Below are 15,547 nucleotides of genomic sequence, written 5' to 3'. Positions count from 1 at the left end.
GCTGCCCGACAAACACCTCCTCCTGTACTGAGTGTCTCTCAATTGTTTTCTGTGGGCTGCGCTTACCTGCTCCTCGCTGCCTGTTCGTTCTTCTCATTACACTGATGATTTCAAGGAACATTCCCATATCCTCCTCAGCCATCTCCTGGCCAAGCTGAGGCGCCCCAGTCTTTCACAAAAGCTGTTCTATCCGCCCGATTGTCCTCAATGCCTTTCTCTGCAGCTCTGCTGGTTTCACTGCACCCTTTCTGAGATGGGGAAACAGAAACTGTTAATGCTGTTCAGGAGAGGGGAGCAACAGGGGTTTATGGTGGCATGACGGTGCTTACTATTCCATGCTTTACTCCTTCCTAATAATTCCTAACCCGCCTCCTGCTTCCTGAGCCACTGCTGGGCACAGAGCTTATTTTTTTCATAGGATTACCTTCATCCTGTGATCTTTTCCCCAGTAAAAACAGTCAGTTCAAGCTTCCCTTTTGTATATAAAGTTAAGATTACATTCCCTTCCATGTGCATTACATTTCACTGGTCTGTACTGAATTTCACTTGCGGCCTTACAGCTGGGTTTTCAGCATAACAAGATCCTTCTGCAGGCTTTGCAGTTCGGCCTTTGGAGTTTTACTGCAGGGAACAATGGGTGAGTCCAACAAGCAAACTCGTTCCACCACCGCCCAGCCCCTCCTGCGCCCGCTGACCGGCGGGGACAATCAGCACCCTCCTTCCATCCAGCAGGCTGGCCACGGCCGTGCCCAGAGCAACCTGATCCCGCACTGAGACCAGCCCTGCTCAGGGAAGGGCGGTATCAAGGAGACTGCAACAACAGCTCAACAACACCTTTACAAACCCCTCAAGACTCGTGACGCACAAGGTCTCCTCAACAAAAGCCAGGCCTCTTCTTTCCCAAGATATCACATTTATACCTCCCGTTCACTAATCCCATTCACTAACTACTGGCAAACAAACAAACACGGAACCGACTGCCCTACAGTTCCCCGTCTCCGCAGAAAACTTGAACAACTGACAAGAGATTTGTCACCTTCTATTCCTGGAACACCAAGGCCAGCTCAAAGCAACAAGTGACACACATCGGGGAATGCAGTAGCAATTTCACATTTCAAGCGTCACCTCCTCCATCTCACCCTTCATTTCCAGCAATTTGTTCTGATACCCCCTTAGACAGTCACGCCTATTCGAGAGCAAACCCCAAACACGTTTACTCCTTAAAACAGTCGAAAGCCTCCAACAAAAGAACCTCCTGAAACTCTTCCTTGAGTGCACGTGACTCAAAGGCCTTGTTTCAGTCTTCTGTTACGACTTTATCTTCCTCGAGCACTCCTTCTGCACATGGATCACTTATCAGCAGGCTTCCTGCTTTTGATGCACTTCAAAGAGGATTTGTTGTTTGTTTTCATGCTTCTAGCAACTTGTTCCATGACTCCGTCTGGCCTACCTTATTATGTTTAACACCGATTTTACATTCTTTTCCATCCTTCTCACTGAGCAGAAAACTTTAACTCGCTGAAAGACATCCTTTTACTTCTGCTGAACTGCTTCACTTTGCTTTCCAGCTTCTTCAGCTCTTTGGGTATTTCTGGCAGATGCCATGCAACTGCTTTGAGCCCCTGTTACGCTGCCTTTGAAGAATTATGTGCCACCCGCAAGTATTTTACACATTTGACTGCCTCTCGCCCTTACACTCATGAAATTTGTTCTTCTTTCATGAAGATTTATCATGGAGAATTAACATCACCAAGGTAGCCCCTTGGTTTTACTGCTCCTGAAACAATGGTTCTCTGCTCTACCTTATCATGACAGCCAGTCAACACCTTGAACCACGCAGCCTTAATCCACGCTCTTCCTATTTAGGCCTGGAGCACCGACTCACGAGATCCTGTGCTACTTCCCACCACAGGTGGTCTTTAACAACCAGCGCCCCACTTCAGGCACACAGAAGCTATCCCACCCTCCCTAGGCCAGCTGTAGGCTCTCTCACTACAGCTTCCGCCATTTCTGATACTCCAAGTACTGTATCGTGAAGATGTACTGACTGCAGTTTTAATGCTACAGGGATGGCCCTCTCCAGGGAGAGGTTATCTGATGGCAAACTTCACATTCCTCACCTATATGCTCTCATTCTTCACCTATAGGCTTTCCCCACAGTTTTGGTTTAAAACTTCTATTTTTATACACGCACATTACACATACATAAATGCATACTTCAGCTTAAGGCACGCGCGGATTTATCCAGATAAATCAATTTTTCTAATGCAGGCTCCTTCTATTCCAAACATATTTCCAGTTCCTCTTGAACCTTAGCACCCTTCTGCATCATTCTCTCCAATGCATTAAGACTGCTTCTCTGACACCGCACACAATTGCAGGCCTCTGTACAGTGCAGATTTGGGTCCTTAGCCCCTTATCTAACAGCATTATTTTACTTCTCAAACCTCCTAGCTACCCCTTCCTATGCAGCATGGTCTCTGACTAGCAGCCTTTCTCAGGAGACTGGCTTGCCATAACAGATCAGAGATATCTGTCAGAGATATCACCAAGATACATGTGTCAATGTGGCTCTGAACACCTCTGTCTCCCAGCCGCGATGCCCAGCTCCCCCCACAGCATCACCTGGCTGTGCTTGTAACCAGCCAAACACATGGAATAGGGTCTCAGTGAAGCAATATCGTGCCGAAGGACTCACTGCGCACTCATGCTTAACCACACTGAGTTTTGTCATCAAGAAGGAACCACGCCATGCCGGGGGCACATGGAGCAATCCCTCTGAGAGACACTACCAGTACGGGACAGTGAAGCCTCAGAAGGGGCCAGTGGCACGGAAAGGTTGTGATTCAGACAGAAACCATCTGCCTCACAGACCACTCGTGCTAGTTTTATAACTGTGTCACCATTTCCGCACCAGGGTGAATTCAAATTGTGTTGCTACTTTCAACTCTTTTTTTTTTTTTTTTTTGGTACTACCAAAGGATGCTACAGGCAAATCTAATAACATTTAGTAACTATAATTTTAATGGTGAAGCGTTTCATCTCAAGGAACGGAGGTTCTGCTTTACAAACGCTCCTGCATTCGGGAGATGGCTGTCCAGAAGACCTGAGCGCGGTATAAATGACAGACGTCTATCATCGAGGAGCAACGTTCTGGGCGCTGATCATGAAATCGGTACAATCCCGCTCAGTGTATAAACACCTCAGCCTGAAACTCACTGCTGCGTTCGGTGCTCCCTCAGTGGGGGTTAACGACCGGAACGCCGCTGGGATCCGGGCCGGGAGAGGCAGTCCTTCAGTCCCGCAGCCCGGATCGCGGCCGTTCGCCCACACAGAGCTCGGTGCTGCAGCCCGGCCCTCCTCGCTACGTGCAAACGAAAACTCCGGCTCCTAACTTTTCTTCGGGGAAGATGTCCGGCTCTCGGCCCTTCGCTCTCTGCCGCCCTCCCAGCAGGGCAGAAGAGCCGAAGGGACGCGATGTGACAGCGCGCCGCGTAAACAAAAGGCCGCTATTCCGGCCGGATCGGACGGGGAGCGCCGTTCCAGCTCCAGCGCCGTTAGGTGCTGCTGATACCGGCCCGCAGCTCATTCCGATCACGTACTAAAAGGACGAGCGCCCGCTTCCCACAGCCGCGTTTCCCCGCTGGATGTTTACAGGCCACCCGAGCGCCGAGGAACGGCCCTGAGCGCCGCGGCCTCTGGGCCCGGACCACCATCCCCGGCGACCCTGGCCGCGGCCGTCCGCTCCGCCCGGGCCCGGCGGCAGCGAGGCGCCCGGAGAGCCCGGGGAGGGGACGGCGGAGCGGCCCGCGCCGGGGCCGAGCGGAGGCCGCCGCGGCGGTTGCGCCGCCCGCCGCTGGGCGTCACCGCGGCGGAGGGTGGGGGGGGGAGGCGCGGCCGCCGCTTGTGTAACGGCCGGGAGGGGCCGGGCAGCGCCCCCCGCCGCGGGCCTTCCCGCAGCCCCTCGGCCCGCACCGGCCGGGGCCGCGCCCACGCCGCCGTTCGCGGCAACAAGTGCGGGGCGAAGGGCGCCGCGCGGCCGCGGGGCTCCGAGCGCGGCCCGCACGGCGCCGAGCGCCCCGCCCGGGCCCGCGGCCTCCTCCGGCGGCGGGGCTGCGCTCGGTGCTCCCGTGCCCGCTCCTTTGTCCCCGCAGCGAGACGCGCCCGCGCACCGGCAGCCCCGCGGCTTCCGCGCCGCTCCGCTCCGCTCGCGGGCCCGGGCTGTGGCCGCAGCCCCGGCGGGACGCGCGCACCGCCGCCGCGGCGATCTCAGGGGGGGGAAAAAAAAACCCAAACAAATAAGATAAAAAAATAAATAAATAACGCTATCGGCGCTTTTTACCTTTCCGGCGCGTCTTCGCGGCACTTATATAATTCCTCAAGGTTACCGCCGTTGCCAGGGGACGCGAAATGGAAATGAAAACAGGCGCTGAATAATCGCGGGAGCAAAACTAAAAGTTACTCCCTCCGCCTCGGCTGCGAAAGGTCCAGATCGAAAGCAAAACAAGGAGAGGAAGCGGCGAGCCGCCGGCGCTTGGAAATCCCCCCGCCTCCCGCCGGGCCGGGCGGCCGCGCAGCGGCGGGGGCAGGGCTGCGGAGCCCGTCATCGCGCGGCTCGGCCCCGGCCCGCCCGCAGCCCGCCCGGCAGCGCCGGCCCCGGGGGCGGCCGCGGGGCCTGTGCGGAGCGCCGCCGTCCTGCGGGGGCCGGGCGCCGCGCGCCTACGTGCGGCCGCCGCTCGCCTCGGGGCGTCGGGATCCGCGGGCCGGCCGCCGTGCGGGGAGAGCCGCGCGTGCCTCCGAGCGGCTCCGCGCGGAGCGCCGCTGCGGGGCCCCTCTGCCCAGGGAGGAGCGTCGGCCCCCGCGGCGCGGGCAGTGCCGGGCCGGGTGCTTGGAAGCCAGCTTCGCTTCACGAAAGCTCTTGGTTTGCGGCGGGTTCCGCGAACCGCCTTCGGTCGCGGTGTCTGCGGAGACCAAAGGTGGCTCGCGGAACTGAGCTCACCCCGCTGCGCGCCGCAGAGGTCCGACTGGCCGAAGGGAGGCTGCGTGCGTCATCCCAACTGTGCCCAGAGACGATGAGGGAAAGGCCTCGAGCGCAGTGGGAGATAAGGAACTACTCGTTGCAAAAGGTCCTGCATAAGTACAGAGTGGCATCCACTCCTATCCTGCGTACGTGCGCGTCTATACATTCTTGCACGCGTGTTCACGTGAGCGAGCTGTATCCACAGAGCCAAAACATGCTAACTGGAAACTCGGTTTCCTGGTTCTTTATAGACTCGAGGTCTCCGTAGGAAACGGTGGCGCACAGCCAGCGGTGCTGACCCCGAGCAGGGTGGAGGCAGTCCCCGATGTGAGAATCCACCCAGCTGCCGCTCAGTCATCACCACGCTGCAGAGGGTCACCTGGGTGCCCTGCAGGTGTCACAGAGCTGGTGGGGAACTGTGGAACAGAGCACAACGGGGAGCCCCTCCGCCTCCCATAGGGCACAGCGGCAAAGGCTCAGAGGAGAGCAGCAAACATGGAGTGCCCCCGGTGCCCGAGCAACTGCACGGCCTGGGGCTGTAGAGCTGTAGTATAGGCTGTAGAGACGGTAGTAGAGAAGAATAGGGATGCACTGCTTGCTTTCTTTTCTAATGTAAGAACTAGAGAGCATCAAACGAAACTAGCAGGTGGCGGGTTAAAAGCAGCCAGGAGGAGGAGGCTCTCCGCACAGCAGTTAATTGAGCAGTGGTATTTCCTGCTTGAAAGTTCTAAGAGGTCACAGGGCATCAAAAAGCACCCGAGCACGCTCACAGAAGGAAAAAAACACGAGGTGACGTTAAGTGTAAAGACTCTGCATCGAGCTGCCCCCTAGGCAAGAGATTTCTAGAGGCTGGAAGCTGTTTGGTGGCTGCAACAGTAGCCATAGACCTTTGCACCTCCATCTCAGCGGGATGTGTTTTCTTACTACGTTTTGCTTCGAGCATTTAGTTGTAGGTGTCGCAAAGGGCCCAACCGTGAATGCCTGCAGTCCGCCCAGCACCGCTCGGACAGCTCACTCTGCAGAGGGAAAGGCCGGCCGGGCTGGTTTTGCACTGCTGTATGGCTCTATGGCTGTTGGCGTTTCCAGTGTACGCTCTTAATTGGTTTGCTGAATAGGTGAGCTATGAAAGTCGGTAGTTGATGCGTCAGCAGATGCCGTGGGAAGAATGCTTACAATCACGCTAATAATTTGATCTCACATTCAGAGGACGACTTATTCACGGAGCGGCCAGGCTGTGAATGACACTCACGGTTTTTGGTCACGGAAGACCCAGGAAGGAAAAATAACCAGTAGAATTTCCAGCTCTCTCTTTCCATTTCTTCCCGCTGCCTTCCCCTGATCTTCTCAGGGCTCGCTCGAAGGCAGTTGCAAGGACATTCCTCTCCGTGTCTTCTGCAATGAGAGGTTCACGGGACGTACTAGGAGTTAAACCTTCTGCTGCGATACTTGCACCATGCTGAAAGGTAACGGGAGCGCTTTTTGACACGGAGCCTCCAACGATGACTTCATCCCACCCGAAAGCAGAGTTCCAGCTTTCCTGACCTTGCTGTTTCAGTCAGACCTGGCAACGCTCAAATCAGAAGATCTAACCACAGAGCGTCAGATATTCAGAGCGTTTTCTCTCCAGAATTGCCAAGGTTTGCAGCTCGCTCTATTCATCATCTCCCACAGGGAATCAGTTGATTCCGTTCGCACCCTGCCTGCCGTCCGCGGAAGATTAACTGTTCTGGCCTGGCCTTGATTTCTATGAGAAGGAAAAAAAAAATCCTTGAAAATGGGTATCCGTGAAGTTCCGGAGGGTAAATAAGCCATCCAGCTTATTTTTGAAGCTTAATAATATTTAGGGAACTGCTCAGTCCCGCGTGCCAGCAGCACCACCCCGATGCTATCTGCAGCATGTGGAGTGCTTTCTCAAGGCACCTCGGTGCAAACTCACCCGTGTGACACCTCTGCTCTCAGCTAGGTGCTGCTGGCCGGGAGCTCTGCCCCCGACAGCCTGAAGAGGGTGTCTCAATTACAGAGTGCTCCTCAGCTCTTGTGTTATTACAGCTGCGCCGATCCGATGGCTAAGAGCGTAGATGGTAGGAGCGCTGCTTTGTTGTTGTTGGTAATAATGACATCAAACCATTCCAGCATGGAAAAAAACAAAAACCCTGTTGCTATTTTAGTGTTGTGAAAGGATGTTTCGGGGTGACTTCAGAACAGGAATGTCTGAATTATCTAAAGAAAGTGCTCAGAGCAAGATATTTTTAATCAACACTGTAAACACAGTCCTCTCCAGCCAGCAGTGAGTGCAGTTTGCAAAACGTGCCAAAAAAATGAGCCAGAAAAAAAGAAAAAAGAGAGACCAATGTGAGAATAAAGCTTTTCTTTTGCAACACAAAGCCTCTCACACCTTCTGTAAAGGTGGGTGCCCTCATTAATTAAGCTGCTGCTTTACCCAGCCGCTAGGGGAGTCGCTCAGAAAGAGCCCAGAGGCAGAATAACAACCCATAGCAGGAATGATGGAAGCACAGCGTGGCTGAGCTGGACAGGGCCCTCTGACCCCTCTGGCCCTTCTGCCCCAGTCCTGCTCAGGCAGGGACACCCTGTGCAGGGGCCCAGGCCCCTTTGGGAGCTCTCCCAGTAGGAAGCTCCACGCTAGGGGTGTTGAACTGAAGGGCAGAAGGGCACGGGGAGCAAACCAGCTGTGGCACCTTCCCAGGGCGTCACCTCGGCAGGTGGGCCAACGTGGGCTAACCAACATCCCACCTCTCATCATTGCCTCCATAGCTGCTGCAAGCCTGCACTGGGCAGCAGAGCAGCAGCACAGGCTGTCACCCTCCCAGCCCCTACACCAGCAGAACAGAGAGAAGAATTTGAAGTCTTCTTAGCACACCTCTGGCTCAGGCTGCCTCCTGACAGCAAACCAGGCTGTGCCCTGTGCCCACATGTCTGTGGGGATAGGTACAGACAGCCTGAGCCTTTCCTCTTTGGCACATTCCCTGTCTCACCCTGCAGCACAGACTGGGCGATGGCCGAATGTGATCCTGAAAACAAAGAAGCCAACTGTAAAGGAGCAAAATATAAATGTTTAATTTTAGGCTCTTCTACCTTAAGTAATAGTGGCCACTGCAAGATACAGAGCCATTTCAAAGACATAGAATCATAGAATCACAGAATGGCTTGGGCTGGAAGGGACCCAAAGCCACCCCTGCCCCAGCTCCTGCTGTGGGCTGGGTGTCCCCCACCAGCTCAGGCTGCCCAGGGCCCATCCAACCTGGCCTTGGGCACCTCCAGGGTTGTGACACCCACAGCTCTGGGCAGCACTGTCAGTGCCTCATTGCCCTCTGAGTAAAGAATTTCCTCCTCACATCTAACCTAAATCTTCCCTCTGGTAGTTAAATGCCATTCTCCCTTGCCCTATCACTAGCAGACCATGTACAAAGTCACTCCCTCTCCTGCCTGTAAGCTCCCTTCAAGTACTGGAAGGCCGCAAAGTCAGAACCACCTTCGAGGCATTGTCTGTTTTGCCTTTTCTAATCAGTGTTTAATGATTAACAGACGAGTAAGTGCGGTATAAGGAGCGCTGCCTGTGTTGGAGCTGCCCGGGCTGACCACCAGAGCTTCAGGACAGCTTCTGCACGCCCGGCTTCCCGTTCTTCCCAGGCACAAATGGATCCACCTTCTGCGTGCGCTGAAATAGCTGAAGCCAAGCTCATCTACCGCGCCCCTGTTGCCAGCCTGCAGAGCCCAGTAAGTTCATCTTCCGAACAGCAGCAGCTGGCTCTGTGAGCTGTTTCTGGAGTGCAGCTCGGCAGTGACTCATCTCTCCTGGAGCCCATCTCGCTGCACTTCTCCCCCAGCGAGTCATTTCTGTCGCTCTGACCGTTGCCCCGCTCTCGGGTTTGCTCAGCCAACGCAGCCCAGGAGGGGCTCTCGAGGCGGGATGCCAGGGCTGGGCAGATAACCGGCAGCGGCGGCACCGACTTGCAGTCCTCTGTTCCCAGGATTGGCCTCCTGCTGGGGACCCGCCGGGGTGGGCTCGTGGGGAGGCATTGCAGCAAAGCAGCTGGAAGTGCTGAGCCCTGGTGTGTCAGCCCCCAGCAGGGTTGCTGTGTATCTGTAACAGAAAGAGGTTAAGGGAGGGGAGGGAGGGAGGGAGGGAGGAGGAAAACCATTGGCTATTAATAGCAAATATGAGTAGCAGCTTTATTTTGAATGCCTTCTTTAATTAGCGATGTGCAAGAAGGCTCACAATGCGCATTACCTGCTGACTTGCCACGTATAGATCCGAGAGAGGCCGACAGATGAAACACACTTTGCGAAGCAGGGGAGTTTTAAGTAGGCAGAGCTAAACATCCAAACTCAAAAACAACCCGGGGGTATCGCTCAGACAGCCTCAGCGCCAGCCTGGGCTCAGGGAATTCAGCCCCCTCCCCAGCCCCAACCGCCCGCATTGGGTTTCCTCACTGCTCTCATTTCACTCCTTGTCTTTGTGCCTGTGTGGATGGGAAGTCCCCTGAGACAGCAGCTGTCACGTTCAGCATCGCGGTGCCCAGCACAAACGTGTCCTGCTGTTGGAGGGACCCCCACTCTTGCAACACAGCCCTATGCAGTGGCTCTCCAGCAGAGCATTACGTTTGCCTTTGTGTTTTCCGTACCTCCAAGAAGGTCAGCAACAACCAGAAGGTGATCCAGGGCTAGGAGGCAGCAGGGCAAGCTTGCTTCCTTGGCTCTGTAGGTCACAGCTGGGCCCAGGAGCCCAGCTAGACACTACTAATGCATTCAGTCGGGGGGGGGGGGAGGACTCAAACAAACAAATAAATAAATAAAGCTCAGATGCTCGTGGTAATTATTTACATATTTGCACCTTGCTTTAAAGCATTCCACGCCGGGTGGCAAATCCTCCTTCTCAGGGAAGGAGCACTCCGCAGGTATGCGTGCTATTGAGCTGCTAAGCGGCAGCGGCAGCCCCAAGGGGAGGTCCGGCAGGCAGACAGCTGCAGCAAAGGCGGGCGGCTGCCAGGTGGAGGCGGAGCTCCTCCTCTCCCATGGAGGTAGTTCTATGGGAACGCTGAGTCACCTGTTCCCCGCATAAAGGAGCTGGAGAAACGGTAATTACATGTAATTTCCTCGCGTTTCTTTTGCTCCTGCACCATCACTTCGCTTTTGCAGTGAATTTGGCTGTCGAGTCAGGAGTTTTCTTTCTTGGAAAGCATTGTAGTCTTGTACCTTGGGCTAATATGTAACAGCCTGATAAGGCGGTAACGGTAATAGTTCTCAATCAGCTTCAAAGCAGGGGTAATCCATCATTCCTTGGCAAGCGAACATTCAGTGCGCATAAAATAGCTGTAAATACTTTGTGGAATTCTGGCAAATAACATTTACACAAAGCTATTAGCTCTGGGGGTGAGGTTCCGGCAGGCTTCCCCTCTCTCCAGTCAGGGATTTGAGGTGTCTGTGATGCTCTGCCCGACCTCTCCCTGCCTGCAGTGCTCTGTGGGTGCAGCCCGGTGTCCCAGCAGCACCCGTCACCCTCAGGAATCCAGGACTGCTCAAAGCCATGCCACGTTTAGCTCCTTCACTTTCAGCAGCACATCACCACCTGTCCAAGCTGCTCCAAAAGCATGTCCCCAATGCTCCGAAAGTGGGTTGGAAAAGGGTGGCTCCTGCAGCTGTGTTAGCATGGGCCTGCAGTCAGTGCTTTACACGGTGGCCAAACAAATGGTCCTCCATCTTAGAAAGCAGGGAAACGGTGAGCTCCACCGCAGCCACGTTATCTCTCAAGTGAAGTGATGAAGATGCAGTTGAAGTCCAGAGGAAAGCCGAGGATTGAACTGAACGTGTGGCTCTCCACACTTTGTACATGTAACTTCAGTGCTGGATACCCAAAGTGGACGGCTCACTGGGACTGTTACCACCCTGCATTCCCAAAGCAAGGAGGCCCGGGGAATGCCCCATCTCTGCCCTCGGCAGCTCCGTGCCCATCTCCAGCCCTGTGGGCAGGAGCATGCAGAGCCTCGGGCAGGCTGCGCTCAGGGCTCACCCCTCACCATGCGTGGCACAAAAGGAACATAAACAGGAAGCACGAAGCCACAGGAAGTTCGACTACAGAAGTTTCGCTGTTCATAGAAGCATTATTTTTAATACTTCTATCACCATACCTCATGTCAGGAAAGAGCGTTTGATTTCTCCTCCTGCTCAGAACTCGGGGAGGTAAAACGTTCCCTCCAGGTTAAAGACTGTCTCCCAGCCTGATTCTTGCCATGGTACAGCATGGTGGCACCAAGCTGTGACTGCTCACACCATTACACTGCGGGTGCTGGGATTAGACGATCACTTTCCCCCAAATTCTCTGGCTATCTGCTTTCTAATTTCTCCTTCTCTGGTATCAGCACACCTCACCTCCAGGATGTCCTCATCCGCAGATGCAAACTAAGCTCCATCCCCTGCCCCGCTGACAGATGGACCACTGCCTGCTCCATACACAGTTCTCTCATCACACTAAAAGCTAGACGGTCTCCCCAGTCATTCCCCTTGTTAGCAAAACCTTCATGTTGATAAAATACTATTTCTGACCTCCATTACTCACCTCCCGCAATTCCTTCCCTGCTCCTTTTCCCTCCCTTTTCTCCCAGCTCCATCACGCACCACCAGCTGAACACAGATCACCATCTGTGGTTTACCTGGAGGTTTTGACCACTGTTATCTAGGGCATTCCCCTGCTTTGAGGATTTTGCTTCCTGAACACTTGCAGTGACCGTCCTCCTTCCTCATTAATTCTCTGCTCCCTGGTCCCTTCCCCCATGTCCCTCAGCCCTCTTTTGTAAGCCACACGACTTCCTCCTTCCCCCTCTCTGGGAAGATTTTCTTAGCGTTTTTCAGCCACTTCCCTTTTTCAGGCTCAACGTGCAGCCATAGACAAATGAGCACGCAGCATCCTGGGCACACACGGGAGTAACCCCTGCCTCCAACCGGCTGCCTGCCGCAGCACATTTTAATCCCATCAACAACTGCACCAACTATTTATAATCAGCTCTCTGATTACGTTCCTAAGGTCAACGTCCAGCTCAAAAGACTTGGAGCGGCCTGAGCACTGCTGCAATTTCTCTCCTCCCTGGGGACTCACAGAACGTGCTCATCCATATGTGCCACCTGCCTGCTGGTAGCCCACCTCCCTCCTGGTGGCCCACTCACCACTGCCCTGGATCACACCAATGTGGCTCCATGAGGTGCTGTCAAAGGCAGTTCAAACCCCTGTGCTGGCATGCCGAGCAGATGAAGCCCACGTTGTGGTCTGCACACCGTAAACCCCAGCAGGACCCCAAGCCAACTGCAGACAAAGCAAGGTGGTATCCCCCTTTAGCCAGCCTTGTTGCATGGTGCCATGCAGTAGAGGTGCGGACTGCAGGAAGCTGCTTTCAGCTGAATGGGATAAAAGGGAAGGCAAAACATTCTCACTTAAGCACCGGAAATTGAAAGGGAGAGAAAGAGGAAACGCCTGTGTCTGTTACAAGGGATCTTACAGAAAGAAATTTCTCTAAGGTAGCTGTCAATGTTTAGTTTTACTTACGTTCTCGTACAGAAGATTGCTGGTTGTTTCCACTGCTCTCCTTAAAGGTGTTATGGTTAAATAAGTAGAACCTGTACGTTCTTAATGACCATGAAATGTTATGGCAGTACCCTTCATACACACGTCCACCCTTGCATCAGATCCTCAGAGCGCTCAGCTAACATCACCATTTGATGCACGTGAGAGAAAGCTCGCAACGTCATCCTCCTTTAGAGGGAAGGAGACAACTCAGAATGGGATGGCCAATTTCTATATATAATTTGAGTCCAGGAGGACCAACGATATCATCTAGGTTGGTCTTCTCACACCCCATGCTACTGAACTTCACTGGCTGAGTCCATGTGAAGCTCACCATGTTCAGCAGACAGCAACATCTTGGCCTCGCAGCAGACAGAGCACTGTCACCGGTCCCGGCGAGCCCTCCCAGCTTTGGTGCAGCAGTGGTGACCTACTGAGCTCAGTTCCAAGCCTTGTGTGCAAACCTTGAACAAAACACTTTGGAAAATGAATACTGTGCATCTTTCTTTTGAGGCATCTTAATTACACGACCAACTTCATGACAGAACACAGTGGTCTCTAGCAAAAAGGCAAACATGACGTGATTGGAAACGTTAGGCCTCGCTACAGAATTAGATTTTTAAGACTTGTGTTTAAAAAGCCACTAAGAGCTGTGAAAGAGCCGCTTCATTCAGGGCTGTTTCGGTTTTGTTTTTGAGTTGTTTGTCAGTGGGAGTTTGGGAGATTATTGTGCTATCTACGGTGACACCCCGTGGTGGTGAAGAGTAGCTATCCCTGAACCCTTTATCTCACAGCAACAGGCTCTGCTGTGACTGTCCTGCTGCTTACCTTCACTAACAGGAGGAGATGTACCAAGATATACCACTGAAAGGTAGTTTTCATCATAACAAGCCTAATTCCTTTCAGGATATAAGGAGAAAAGTTTCCTACCACGATGTAATTTATCCCTTACTACCTATACTGTTAATATTTCCAAAAGTGATTTCAAAAGCAGAAAACTAATACAAGTAACACTGCATTTAAGAATATAAATTGTATATAAAAATACATCTGCAGTAAAAGAGGTTACAGTACCTATCCAGATGAAGTGCCACAACAAGGCCACAGGCTGCAGCTCGGGAGGCTCAGGATGGGTGCTGGGAACGCTCTGGGGGCTGTGGTAGCTATGTTCTTGGGTGGGTACTACAGCATGGTACTGCCCAGGAAGGTCATTGTATTCTTACCCTTAGAGGCTTTCGGGATTTGGCTAAAGGAAACTGCTGCTGTGCTGCTGCAGCGCTGGTGATGGGGCTGCTTTGAGTGGGATGCTGGAAATGCCCTCTGGAGGTTTCCTCCAACCACTTCTAGGAATGAGGCAGCAGCTACCAAGGAGGCAGCCTTATCGGAGCTAAGGCTCCTGGTACTGCTCCAGAAGCACCGGTGTCAAACACCTACGAGACAGAGACACATATGTGGTCATAACTGAAATTGACGTTTTGAGTATCAAGGGCATGAGTTCTGTTCTATAGGTAGCTCAAGGGCAGACTCTTAGCAAGGACTTACTGGCATCTACCTTTGACTCACCTATCTTTTATTTTTTTTCTTTTAATTAAGGTAGATTTGACAATACACGGTCCCACAGGTTGTTGTAGGAGAAGCCAAAGTAACTGCATTGAATATACAGATTCGCTTCGCCAGAAAGGAGTTCTTGACCTGCTATAATAAACCAAGCACAACAAATTGCCTACCCAGTTTCAACCTGGGTCCTGCTTCTCTTTGTTCTTTCGTTGCATAGCATCACATGCATTTAAAGAACCAACACTGAACATTTCAGTTTTGCTGATTGGCTTTTTTCCTCCCCAGTTTTCCTGGAGTAAACAAACCTCATTTCATCTCTCCCGCGTCATCTTTGTTAATTTCCTCACAGATCTGTGGCAGGTTTGTGGTTCTGGTTGGCTTTTCAAATCAGCTAAAGACTAAGATCAGGCTTCTTAAAAGCCTTTTCAGATACTATTTATACCAACGATCTAGGTATCTGTGAGAATATGTGTATGCTTAGTTGAAAACACAAGCACTTGTTTCCCAAGTTCAGCTTAAGAACTGCAACGTTTGGTATGAATGCCTGCCCCAAAACACTGAAGAACTTCCAGAAAACAAAGAAGCAAAAACCACAGCAAGAAGACAATTGCCTCCCTCATATTTCAGAAGTTTGTTGGACAGTATGTCTTCCAAATTACTCTTTCCCTATGGCCTACCTCTGTATCCTCCTCAATAGCCCTCACTTGTTGTAGCTGAGCTTCAGCTTAGTTTTTCTCCATTCTAGCAAATACCAGAGAAGTTGTAGAATCTTTTTTTTTTTTCCTTTAAAGAACCAAAAACCAAAATGAGATTATTGTCTGTAATGACCACTCATTAAGTCAGGCTAAGTCTTGTAAGGCAGGACTAAATAATAGTTCCGATATGCAACAGAACCCAAATTAACAGTGTTTGTTTCTCATGAAGGATTCTGAAGCATTTGCTGGTGAGTTTTGGTTCTCATATTTTAGTGCTGGAAAACACAGGGTTGAGATTCACCCAGCATTTCACTACACTGTAGCAGAGCCAAGCCCAGAGCCTGTACGTCCCAGCTACAGCTTGCAGAAGTTGAGTAGAATTCTGTAATACCTTCAGGAGCTGGAGATGCAGGAACTCCCGCAGCCAAAACAGCTATTTTGGAAGAGTGGTATTTGTGTGGCTGAATTACCCCTGCAGGAAAAACGTTGCCCAGATGTAAACAGAATGTCTGACAGATCAAAACCAATTGCCAAGACTTTGCTTTCTTTAGTGCCCTTTCACCTGTGTTTGGAATAATACTGCTTTAGCTGGGACAGGACGAATGACATTTTCACAACAAAGAATTCAAGGAACAATCCTATTCCCAGTTACTTTAAAGTAGATTAACAGCAGTCATCAGAATGCCCATTTACAATGTTTAA

General features: G+C 52.3%; 1 protein-coding gene across 9 annotated transcripts in view; it reads right to left on the bottom strand.

The window, feature by feature from the left end:
* Positions 1 to 12,429, bottom strand: part of IRF2 (interferon regulatory factor 2) — a 49,274-nt gene extending 36,845 nt beyond the window's left edge. For 5 of the 9 annotated variants that reach the window (XM_046939927.1, XM_046939925.1, XM_015276155.4 and 2 more), the window contains exon 1: positions 4,343 to 4,578. The gene's annotated coding sequence lies outside the window, so the exon portion shown is untranslated. Of the gene's footprint in view, positions 1 to 66; positions 249 to 3,219; positions 3,804 to 4,342; positions 4,579 to 4,999; positions 9,123 to 9,663 lie in introns of those variants that run through there. The other 4 variants (XM_040698744.2, XM_046939928.1, XM_046939926.1 and 1 more) reach the window with 4 other exon arrangements.
* Positions 12,430 to 15,547: the final 3,118 nt, after the last annotated feature.

The sequence above is a fragment of the Gallus gallus genome, chromosome 4 (genome assembly GCF_016699485.2).
Source record: "Gallus gallus isolate bGalGal1 chromosome 4, bGalGal1.mat.broiler.GRCg7b, whole genome shotgun sequence".
Lineage (NCBI taxonomy): Eukaryota > Metazoa > Chordata > Aves > Galliformes > Phasianidae > Gallus > Gallus gallus.
The sequence above is the reverse complement of the archived record's forward strand: the minus strand, read 5'-3'. Positions and strand labels throughout refer to the sequence as shown.